The sequence below is a fragment of the Bombina bombina genome, chromosome 9, assembly GCF_027579735.1.
Source record: "Bombina bombina isolate aBomBom1 chromosome 9, aBomBom1.pri, whole genome shotgun sequence".
NCBI lineage: Eukaryota > Metazoa > Chordata > Amphibia > Anura > Bombinatoridae > Bombina > Bombina bombina.
The window spans coordinates 48,528,626-48,539,469 of NC_069507.1; the positions used below are offsets into that span (position 1 = coordinate 48,528,626).

The 10,844-nt window shown below is 36.7% G+C and overlaps 1 protein-coding gene across 1 annotated transcript in view; it reads right to left on the reverse strand.

Moving 5' to 3' along the window:
- Nucleotides 1-7,583, reverse strand: part of OGDHL (oxoglutarate dehydrogenase L) — a 253,936-nt gene extending 246,353 nt beyond the window's left edge. The window contains exon 1 of the mRNA XM_053692073.1: nucleotides 7,495-7,583. The gene's annotated coding sequence lies outside the window, so the exon portion shown is untranslated. The remainder of the gene's footprint in view (nucleotides 1-7,494) is intronic.
- Between the last annotated feature and the right edge of the window lie 3,261 nt (nucleotides 7,584-10,844).

Consider the following 10,844-nt stretch of genomic DNA (forward strand, 5'->3'; position numbering starts at 1 on the left):
GTTGACAGAAGGGCTACAGGGCCGGGAGTCTAATCTGATGCATGTGGTTGACGGAAGGGCTGCAGGGTCGGGAGTCTAATCTGATGCATGTGGTTGACAGAAGGGATGCAGGGCCGGGAGTCTAATCTGATGCATGTGGTTGACGGAAGGGCTGCAGGGCCGGGAGTCTAATCTGATGCATGTGGTTGACGGAAGGGCTGCAGGGCCTGGAGTCTAATCTGATGCATGTGGTTGATGGAAGGTATGCAGGACTGGAAGACTCATCTAATGAGGGTTGACGGAAGGGCTGCAGGGCCGGTAGTCTTAATCTGATGCATGTGGTTGACGGAAGGGCTGCAGGGTCGGGAGTCTAATCTGATGCATGTGGTTGACGGAAGGGCTGCAGGGCCGGGAGTCTAATCTGATGCATGTGGTTGACGGAAGTGCTGCAGGGCCGGGAGTCTAATCTGATGCATGTGGTTGACGGAAGGGCTGCAGGGCCGGGAGTCTAATCTGATGCATGTGGTTGACGGAAGGGCTGCAGGGCCGGGAGTCTAATCTGATGTATGAAGTTGACGGAAGGGCTGCAGGGCCGGGAGTCTAATCTGATGTATGAAGTTGACGGAAGGGCTGCAGGGCCGGGAGTCTTAATCTGATGCATGTGGTTGACGGAAGGGCTGCAGGGCCGGGAGTCTAATCTGATGTATAAAGTTAACGGAAGGGCTGCAGGGCCGGGAGTATAATCTGATGCCTGTGGTTGACAGAAGGGCTGCAGGACTAGAAGACTCATCTAATGAGGGTGTGTGGCTCAAAGAGGGTCTGATGTGATGTGTGACTAAGAGGGGCTGCATATCATGTTGATTATGTTTAAAAAAAATAAAAAATACTTTAATCTCTTTAAGAAGATCAAAATAAATGTATTTATCATAAATACATGAATGTTTATCTTCTTAAAGGGATATTAAACTACCGGAGCAAAGCTATAAAAAAATAGTAACTTATCACATTGTTATTGCATTTCATCATGTTCCTGCAGCTCTTTTCAAATCAGTTCTCCTGTTTTAACAGCATATAAGGTGCCAGACTCTGAAGCTCTGTCTCCTCATACTGGGAGCCGCCATCTTGGAGCTCAGGTATTCTCACAGCCTATGACAGAAGTAGTGGACAAACAGATCAGTGATATCATCCACTTGTTATAGCTATATAATTTGCTTGGGGTTAGTGTGCATAATACAGCGTGTGAGCTTTACATTTTTGCTGTGGCTGCATTGCTATATATTATTGCTGAGTACATTCAAAAAAACAATTGTAACTGTAAAATTGTGTAAACAATGCAAAAATGTAAAGCTCACATAATTTTTCATGTACACTAACTCCAAGCAAATGATACAGCTGTAAAACGTGGGCAATGATCTGTGAGTGTGCCCTGCTTCCGTCATAGCCTGTAAGAATATCTGAGAACCAAGATGGCAGCGACCAACATTAGGAGGTGGAGCTTTTTTGCATAGAGAAGTTCAGGTGATATTTTCCAATCAGCTTTTTACATTTACACTGCATCACTTTCAAGTGATTTAGCTTATGAGTATTATGTCCTTGTAATCAAAAGAAAATGGCTACAGTTTTACACCAACAGATATCAAATGAACAATTATTTTGAAAGATAAGTGCCACAAAACTAGAGAACACAAAGATAAAAAAATATAGGTTGGATTAACACTAGAGCTGCAACAACTAATCGTCATAATCGATTATGAAAATAGTTGTCAACGAATCTCATAATCGATTAGTTGGTTTGCAATTAGTTGGTCTGTGCACAACACCAGCTGCTTCACTCCAATGAGCTCCTGCATATGGTATTGTGTTTTATGGTTATGTCCTTAGCCTAAAGGATGTCTACAGACGTCTACTTTTCACTTTTTCAGGACAGTATACGTTTACAACTACCCCTGGCTTATGTGCAACCCAGATATAATAGTCATCATTTATATTGTTTATATTAAATCAGGTGATTTGGGACTATGCTTTGCATGATATAGTGCTGAGCTTGTTATTTACACCTTGCCCCTAGATTGATGGGAGTTATTTAAATTGATGTGCACTATTATCTGTTTGTACAATTATTAGCGTATTGCTGATTATATGTACTGTATAAATAAATGTGTAAGGCTATGTCCTGTTATTGATATACAGTCCTTAGCACTTTGGGCTTGTTTTTTTATTGTTTTTTTATATTTTTAATAAATTGTGATAATATGTACCAGATTCAACCTTTATAAGTATATATTCGTTATTTTTAGAGCGGACTAGATATTTCCCCTAACCTTATAGCTGGTTATTTACCATTGCATATAGATATTCAAGATATTTTTATGTTAGAATGAAGTCAAGGGTTACTTTATTGAGAGGCGCCTCGCCAAGGTAGAAAACACTTAGCATTGGTGAAGAGCTAACAAAGATAAATATCCCACTTTGGTGAAATTGGCAAAACCCTACTTATACACCTCAACAGCCTTTTCTCTGCTGCAGGAAATATAGCTGCAAACAGAGAACCAGCCTTAGCCAGAAGCATGTGGACATGTTGAGATTTTTGCATTTCAATGCAAAGTTTCTGAAAAAGTGAATAACAGAATGTTATTAACAGTGATAGTCTAACTCTTTCTAGTTCTACCTCTTTTCAAACTGTTTGTGGTTTTGTTTTGTTTAATTATAAAACTGTGCTCTGCTGCTTAAAAATTGAAGAAACAGTTGTGTTAATGTAAAGTTTTCGTCTGAAGTTTATATTTGTAACACTCATTATGTGGATTTTATTTAAAACATAGAAAAATATTATTGATTCTCTTTTTATCCGATTAATTGAAAAAATAAATCGGCCGATTAATCAATTATGAAAATAATCGTTAGTTGCAGCCCTAATTAACACTGAAAGGACAAGAGAGAAAAAAAAACAGTTCAAGAGGAGAGCCACAAACTGTCTTTTAAGTGAAAAGTAGTTTCCTTTTAAACAAAACAGGCTAAATAAAAGTTGTTTAAGCATATTGAAGCTAGCAATAAACAACTGTTTATGCACAGATCATACAGTTTTATTTCTGTTTCTAGGCTGACAATGTTTAAGCCCAAAGCTGCATTGGCTGACAATAACTATACTCAGCACAAGGTTAATTAAAGTGAAAGTCACTCCTAGCGTTTTACAAATGCTAGGATTGACTATTGAAACAAATTAAGGGGACTTTCATTCATGAAGTATAAGATAAGTATAAGATACTTCATGTAGAGAGCTCTTTTATTTGTTTCAATCAATCGCCGTTCTTAGCTGCAACAGCAGCCCACGGAAAAAAAAAAATGCTAAAAGGTGGTGTTTTCAGCTCTTAGCCAATAGCCGTGCGGTAAACCCGGCTTGGCGCCCCTTTATTTCTTTCAATAGTCAATCCTAGCATTTGTAAAACGCTAGGATTGACTGTCCGTTTAAGCACAAAAAAAAATCAGTTCTTGGAATAAAACTGCAACAATGTATCAGGAAAGTAAAGTCAAAATTAAATGTTCATGATTTAGATAGAGACACTTAAATTTAATTTCTATTATCAAATGTAATTAGACCTTTAGGTATCCTTTGTTGAAAAACATATACATATCCTCAGCGGCAATGCACTACTGGGAGCTAGCCGGCAACACACATTTCTCTCTTATCATAGGCTCACCAGATGTGTTCACCTAGCTAGTAGTACACTACTGCTCAGGAACTGACTTTAACTATGTGTTTAATCATTTTGTAGGGGTTAAACATATAGGGCATTTTATTATAGCAATCTTGCTTGCATATAACATCTCTAAGCAATTTCTGTTTGCACTTTTATATCCCTTAAAATATACACAGTGTTCTCCCTAAGACCTATTTAATGGGCACATCACTCAGCTGAATTTACTACCCACACAGCTAAAATTTAAACCAAGATTAAGCTAAAACCAGTTGTTATTTTATATTACATTATGCAATTAATTTGTGCTTTGGATAGCTTAACGGGACAGTCTACACCAACATTTTGTTTAAAAAGATAATCCCTTTATTACCCATTCCCCAGTATTGCATAACCAACACTGTTATATCAATATAATTTTTACCTCTGTGATTATCTTGTATCTAAGCCTCTGTATACTGCCCCCTTATTTCAGGTCTTTTGACAGACATGCATTTTAGCCAATCGGTGCTGACTCATAAATAACTCCACTGGCGTGAGCACAATGTTATTGAGATAAGAGGCGGCCTTCAATATCTTAGAAATTAGCATATGAGCCTTTTTAGGTTTAGCTTTCAGCAAAGAATACCAAGAGAACAAAGCAAATTTGATGATAAAAGTAAATTGTTAAGTTGTTTAAAATTGCATGTCCTATCTGAATCGTGAAAGTTTAAATTTGACTTGACTGTCCCTTTAAATAACAGAAAAGGTTATACTATTATTAATATTACACTGTTCTCACCCTGCTACTTCATAATGCCACCTGGCTAGTATAACGTAATGTGGAGAACACAATATAGATATAAGAAAGATCTATCATGTGTCTCTTTAAGAAAAGAATTAACGAGAGCTTGTAAAACAGTGTACAGTTTAACAGAGAGCAATGTAGCACCTGGAATATATTAACATATTTTTAAACTTGTGTTTTCAATTATTGACCCAACAAAACAGCTTACAAAGCCCTTACTTAGCATTAATGTTTTTAAAAGGATCTTTAAAGGGATAAGAAAATTAAAAACTAAACTTGCATGATTCAGATAGAGCATGTTATTTTAAGTTCACTACTATATAGAAATGTACTTTGTTCTCTTGGCATCCATTGTTGAAAAAGAATATGTACATATCCTACACTTGTCTCTGCACATATTTGTCTCTTGTGATTGGCTGAATAGATGTATTCAGCTGGCTCTCCGTAGTGCATTGCTGCTTCTTCAGCAAAGGATATCAAGGGAATGAAGCAGATTTGATAATAAAAGTAAACTGGAAAGTTCTATCTGAATCCTGATAGAAAACAAATGGGGTTCATGTCCCTTTAAAGATCTTTAATATATTTTTTAACAAACAGATAAATGTTGCCATATTTGCCCTATAAACCTATGTAGAACAAAAGAAGAGATTAAGCCACTAGCTCATGCCAGTAGTATGTAAAACTGTCACCTTTCAGCTTTCTTTTTCCTTTACTAAGCTCCTGTTGCCTTTCTGAAGTGGCTGACAGTGTTTTATAGCTCAGAAAATGCAGATCTGTCAATAACGTGACATAAAAATGCAAAAAGTAGATTCCCTGATGTGAAAGCATTTTACTTTTGCATTGCTGCCTGCAATGGGGTTAAAAACCTACACTACTGGGAGCTAGCTGGTGATTGGTAGGTACACACATATGCCTTTTGTTATTGGCTCACCAGATGTTTTCAGTAGTAAATTGCTGCTCTTAAAAAGGGATAGCCACCAATCAGCAAGCGCAAGTTTAATTTTGACTAGACTATCCCTTTAAACTTATTTTAACTATCTACAAAGGGGTTCAAAGCAGTTATATACAAGCAACAGTACCATAATAAAATGTTCTAGCAGAGTATTTTCTTTTTTGCACATTTACGCCCCTTTAAATATGTTGCTAGCTTTAATGTGCACGGATACCCTGAATAATCTGAAGCCCCTCCCAGCAGTCTGTCCATCTGACATGCATCTTGCCGACTCCCCACTCCAGAACATAGCAGACACTTGCAGCAATCTCTGTGATATATTACAACATCTGTCTTCCAAATTATAGACTCGGATCCTGTATAAATTAATGATTAAGCTGAATCTTCCCACTTTTGGAATGATTTTTCCCCGTCATTTCTGTTACTCCAATGGCTTCAAACACTCCCTCCCCCAAAACATATTTGTTTTTGTTGGTTACAGCTTTGGAAAGAACAAGCTCAGAACTGATTTCACTCTCCAACAACAAATGAAAGGCAATATATATATATATATATATATATATATATATATATATATATATATATATATATATATATATTCCCATGCTTGTGGATCCTTGTTCTTCCAATGCAGATTTTATAGGTAAGCCTGTCAGCCAGTAAGCATCAGTTGTGCATAAATATGCATTTCCTTTCTAGTTTCAACGTAGAAAGCATTCGCATAACGTTTCTCATATTATATTTTATTAAAGGGACAGGAAACCCCAATATTTTCTTTCATGATTTGGATAAAACATACAATTTAAAACAACTTTCTCATTAACTTCTACAATTAAATTTGCTTCATTCTCTTATCATTTGCTGAAGGAACAGCATTGCACTACTGGCAGCTATCTGAACACATCTGGTTAGCCAATCACAAGAGACAAATGTGTGCAGGCACCAATGAGCAGCTAGCTTCCACTAATGTAGGATATGTGCGTATTCCTTTTCAACAAGGGTTACCAAAAGAACAAAGCACATTTGAAAATAGAAGTGAAATTCAAGGTGTTGCAAAATTACATGCTCTATCTAAATCCTGCGAGTTTAATTTTGACTTTCGTATCCCTTTAAATGTGTAAATACTGCTCTTTCATGTACATAAAAAGTAATTGCCTTTAACTGTAAAACGTCTAACTGAACAGTCTATTCAGCTAAGCACAGCCACACTTCTCACTTGCGTGCTGCTGTGAATATTATATGATCCATGCATAGGTGTTATTTTCCCATACAGCCATCTAGGTTGAACTTACACACAATTACAAAAGACCTAAAAATGAACAGATTTCCCTCTGCCTGATTGTTTAACCAATGATAACTGGCAAGCTCTGTATATTTAGATCTACTGGTCAATGGCAGCAGAGGGTTTGTCTGCAACATATGATTAGCTGATGGTGACCCATGTTCTTTCCTATGAATGGTTTGGGAGAAAGTTTGGTGACCCAACTTTACTCATGTGTTTAACCCTATAGCATGGGGTTAAATGCACAGATAGAGTTAGTTTCGACATAAATTGCTTTTTTTATTCCCTTTAAATAAATAGCAAGCCAGCATAAGACATGTAAAAATAACAACCCATTTATGTCACACCATATGTGCTTTAATGCTATTCCAAGCCTCTAGCATCTTCAACGCAATTTCACCACTAGATTAAAGAGCTCTCAATATAAATTATAATTACATTTTTATCCTTGACCTTTAGGTCATGGGCAGTACAGAGTTATACAACCCCAAGCTAAAATGTTTTTGGATAAATTGACAGCTGGACATTTAAATATACAACGTCATAATACTGAATATCTAAATTACAGTAAAAATAAAATAAGCTCTAGGTGACAGTCACTTTAGGAACTGGATTTACTTGTTATTCTACTGTGAGCCATCAATAATCCTCTCATTGCCAGTGATCACCGCACATTACACAATGTGGCACTTCAGTGTTTGTAAACAGACCTTGCACAGCTCTTTATATGATCTTGCTGGAGGATGCAAGACTATTTTGTAATTGCTCGCCCCCTGTTTGCCCTGCAGCCCCCACAAGTTACCTGAGGATGCGCAAGGATATTAATACCACGATCTAGTAGAACGTTCCGTTTGTCAGACTCCGTGACGTCACAAAGGCGAACGTTCTGCGTGGAGCATCGAGGGAGTGTTTAGACCGATGGGGCGTGGTCACATATAAAGGGGCGTGTTGTACACGGGAAGGGGGCGGTACTGCTGTAGATGCTGCTGTCTCTGGTGCTGAAGCACGCAGCCTGAAGTGCAGCAGATTTGGTGCTTATTATCGTTAGCTTTTTGTACAAATGATTGCACTTTTATTTAGACATTTTTTTAAAAGTGTTATGTTAAAATAATACATTTAAAAAAAATGAGATCTATATAATGGCATGAGATGAGCTATGATAATGATTGCTGGAAGTTCTGATTTCAGTAATTACAGGGTCAAGCATATTCAAACTAGAAGATAAAGAATACTACCTAATTTCGTTTAAAGGGACAGTAAAGTCAAAATTAAACTTTTTAATTAACTTCTGTTATCAAATGTGCTTTGTTCTCTTGGTATCTTTTATTGAAGAGTACAACTAGGTAGGCTCATAAGATCGATCTCAGGAGTGTGCATGTGTCAGTGTTTTGCAACATTGTATAACAAAGCTACAAATAATGTTGCAGAACACTGCTGCCATAGAGTACTAAAGACACGTGCACACTCCTGAGCTCTTATGAGCCTACCTAGTTTACTCTTCAATAAAATATACCAAGAGAATAAAGCAAATTTTGATAGCAGATGTAAATAGGAAAGTTGTTTAAAATTGCATGAACTATCTGAATCATGAAAGTTTAATTTTGACTTTACTGTCCCTTTAAAGGACCATTAAATACAATATATTTTCATAATGAACAAATGCATGATTAAAAGACAATACAATAGTACTTAGTCTGAACTTCAAATGAGTAGTAGATTTTTTTCTGACAAATTTCAGTTATGTCTGTTTCCACTTGTACCATGTGACATCATCAGCCAATCACAAATGCATATAGTATATTCAGTGAAATCTTGCACATGCTCAGTAGGAGTTGGTGACTCAAAAAGTGTAAATATAAAAAGACAGTGCACATTTTTTGTAAATGGACGTAAAATGGATGGTTGTATAAAATTGCTGCTCTATCTGAATGATGAAAATTAAATTTGAACTTGAGTGTCCCTTTAACTTTTAGAAAATATCTGTAGTTATTTTTTGTTTCTATAAAAAGAAGCAGACATATGGAATGAAAAATAAATAAATAACAAATACATTCTCTGTAGCATACATACATCAGTATGGGATTCATTGTTCCCTAAATAACACCTGTTCACCTTCCCCAAAACACCAATATTTGGAATTCCATATCTGCCATTTCTATGGCAATCACCTGAATTTTAGAGGGGCATGCAACTCATTCAAATAAGTCTCTTGTCCCTTTAATGTGTTATGAAGGAGGACACGGCCTCTGCAAGAGGTAATGATGTGACACATCACACATGACGGACCTAGGGCAGACTGAGAATGAGTAGGGAACTAAGATGATGATGCTTTTTTTGTCCTCAGCATTACACTGGTCAAAGGTATAGAAAGGTAAACATTTAAATCTGCTTGGGTGCTTTTCAGCTGTAAATAGACGCATGTTTGCAATACACTTCTATTAGTTATTACCGTTTTTCAGCAGCATATGCACATATGCTGCGAGGGCCCGTGCAACAGTATGAGGAGCTAGTGGTGGTGTGTATTGTGCCTGTGAAGACTTATTTATAGTCATATAAGCTACTGCTGATTCTCTGAGAAGATGTGGTGTTTGAATACTAGTGCACAGGTACTCACAGCATATGTGCATATGCTGCTGAAAAAACATAATAACATTTACTAGAAGCATTTTTGGTAATCGAAGTATATTGCAAAAATGCTTCGATTTAAAACTGATACACCTGTGCACATTTCAATTTTGGTGTGTTGGGTTAATAAACTATGCGCTGTGGGGGTAAAAGCTAGGGAGTCTCGAAGAAGTAATCTCACAAACTTCAAAGTGGGGGTAAAATCTGGATTGGATGAGACTCTTAAGCGCTTGTGCTTAATTACCCAATAAGGAAAGATAGTCTTACTATGTAGTTGGATTCAATGAGATCTATTTATTTTTAGAATTATAAATACATACAATAAAATTTAAAACAATAGAAATTGATTCTTAAAACAAATCTAACTGGTTGGCCAACCATACAGTGTGAATAAAATTATATAATATGTTTTCCAATCCCTGTTACTTAGTGTGTTATACAAACATATCTGTATATTTGAATTTTTGAATTTTGGTTTAATTGCAGATATTTTTTATGGATTTGATATAGTGGACTTGTGAAGAAGTATGGTATCCACAAAGAATATTCGCAATATTAATTCTTAATTACCATATTTACCATATTCGTTTGTTTAAAGCTGAACATACATAATTAAAATAGCGTCAATGGTATCAACAATATAATTAAAATAGCGTCAATGGTATCAACAATAGTAACAAATAATAAAAGTGAAACAAAAATAAAGTGATACAGTAAAAATCGTATAAGTTATGAAAGATAAAGTCTTTCTGCCGTGATCGTTAGAGTAATTGTTAATTGCTTTTTGTTAAAAGCGCTGTTGTTAAGTCCTCCGTGGGGATAGTATGTGCGGGCGTGCTGCAACACGTTTTTATCTAATTGCTATATATATTGCGATTATAAGTCACTGTTAAGTAGTTTTGGTTATCTGTCCTTCACATTAACTTCCTTAGTTGGTGTAGGTATAATAAATCTTACCCGTTGTTTCTTTTGGGATACTTTGTTTCTGGTCTAGTTTCTTTTTGTACCCAATTCAATCTTTACTGTGATGAATGTGGATCGGAAGCCGGGATAGCCGCTGCCGGTGTTGTAGTGGTTTCAGTATGTCGAGTTGGTTTGTCTCTGCGATTACACACACTTGAAGAAGTAGATGCTGGGGTATTGTGGTAGTGTGCTTTAACCGTTAATCCTTTTGTCAGATGGCTGGGCTTTTTGCCTGGTTCAGGTTTTCAAAACCTCTTGAATTGTTGCGAATGTGTTCTGTTTAGATCCGTACTCTATTTGTTTCAGAGTATCCGATCTGCAGGTGTCCACAGGTTTCTTTAGGCCCAATTATTAGGTAAGGTATTTCAGTTGTTCTTGGCGGTCCTTTGAAAGGAGGACTAGGTGCTTTGAAGGTTGTTCTTGAACGCTTCAGAATATCTTTCAAGCGTATTTGTTGGTCCGTGGTTTGATGTAGTCTTGGCGGTCCACTTCGAAAGTGGACTATGAAAATGTTCAGTGTAGCAAGGAGTAGGCAACGCGTTTCAGCTGATTAATACAGCCTTT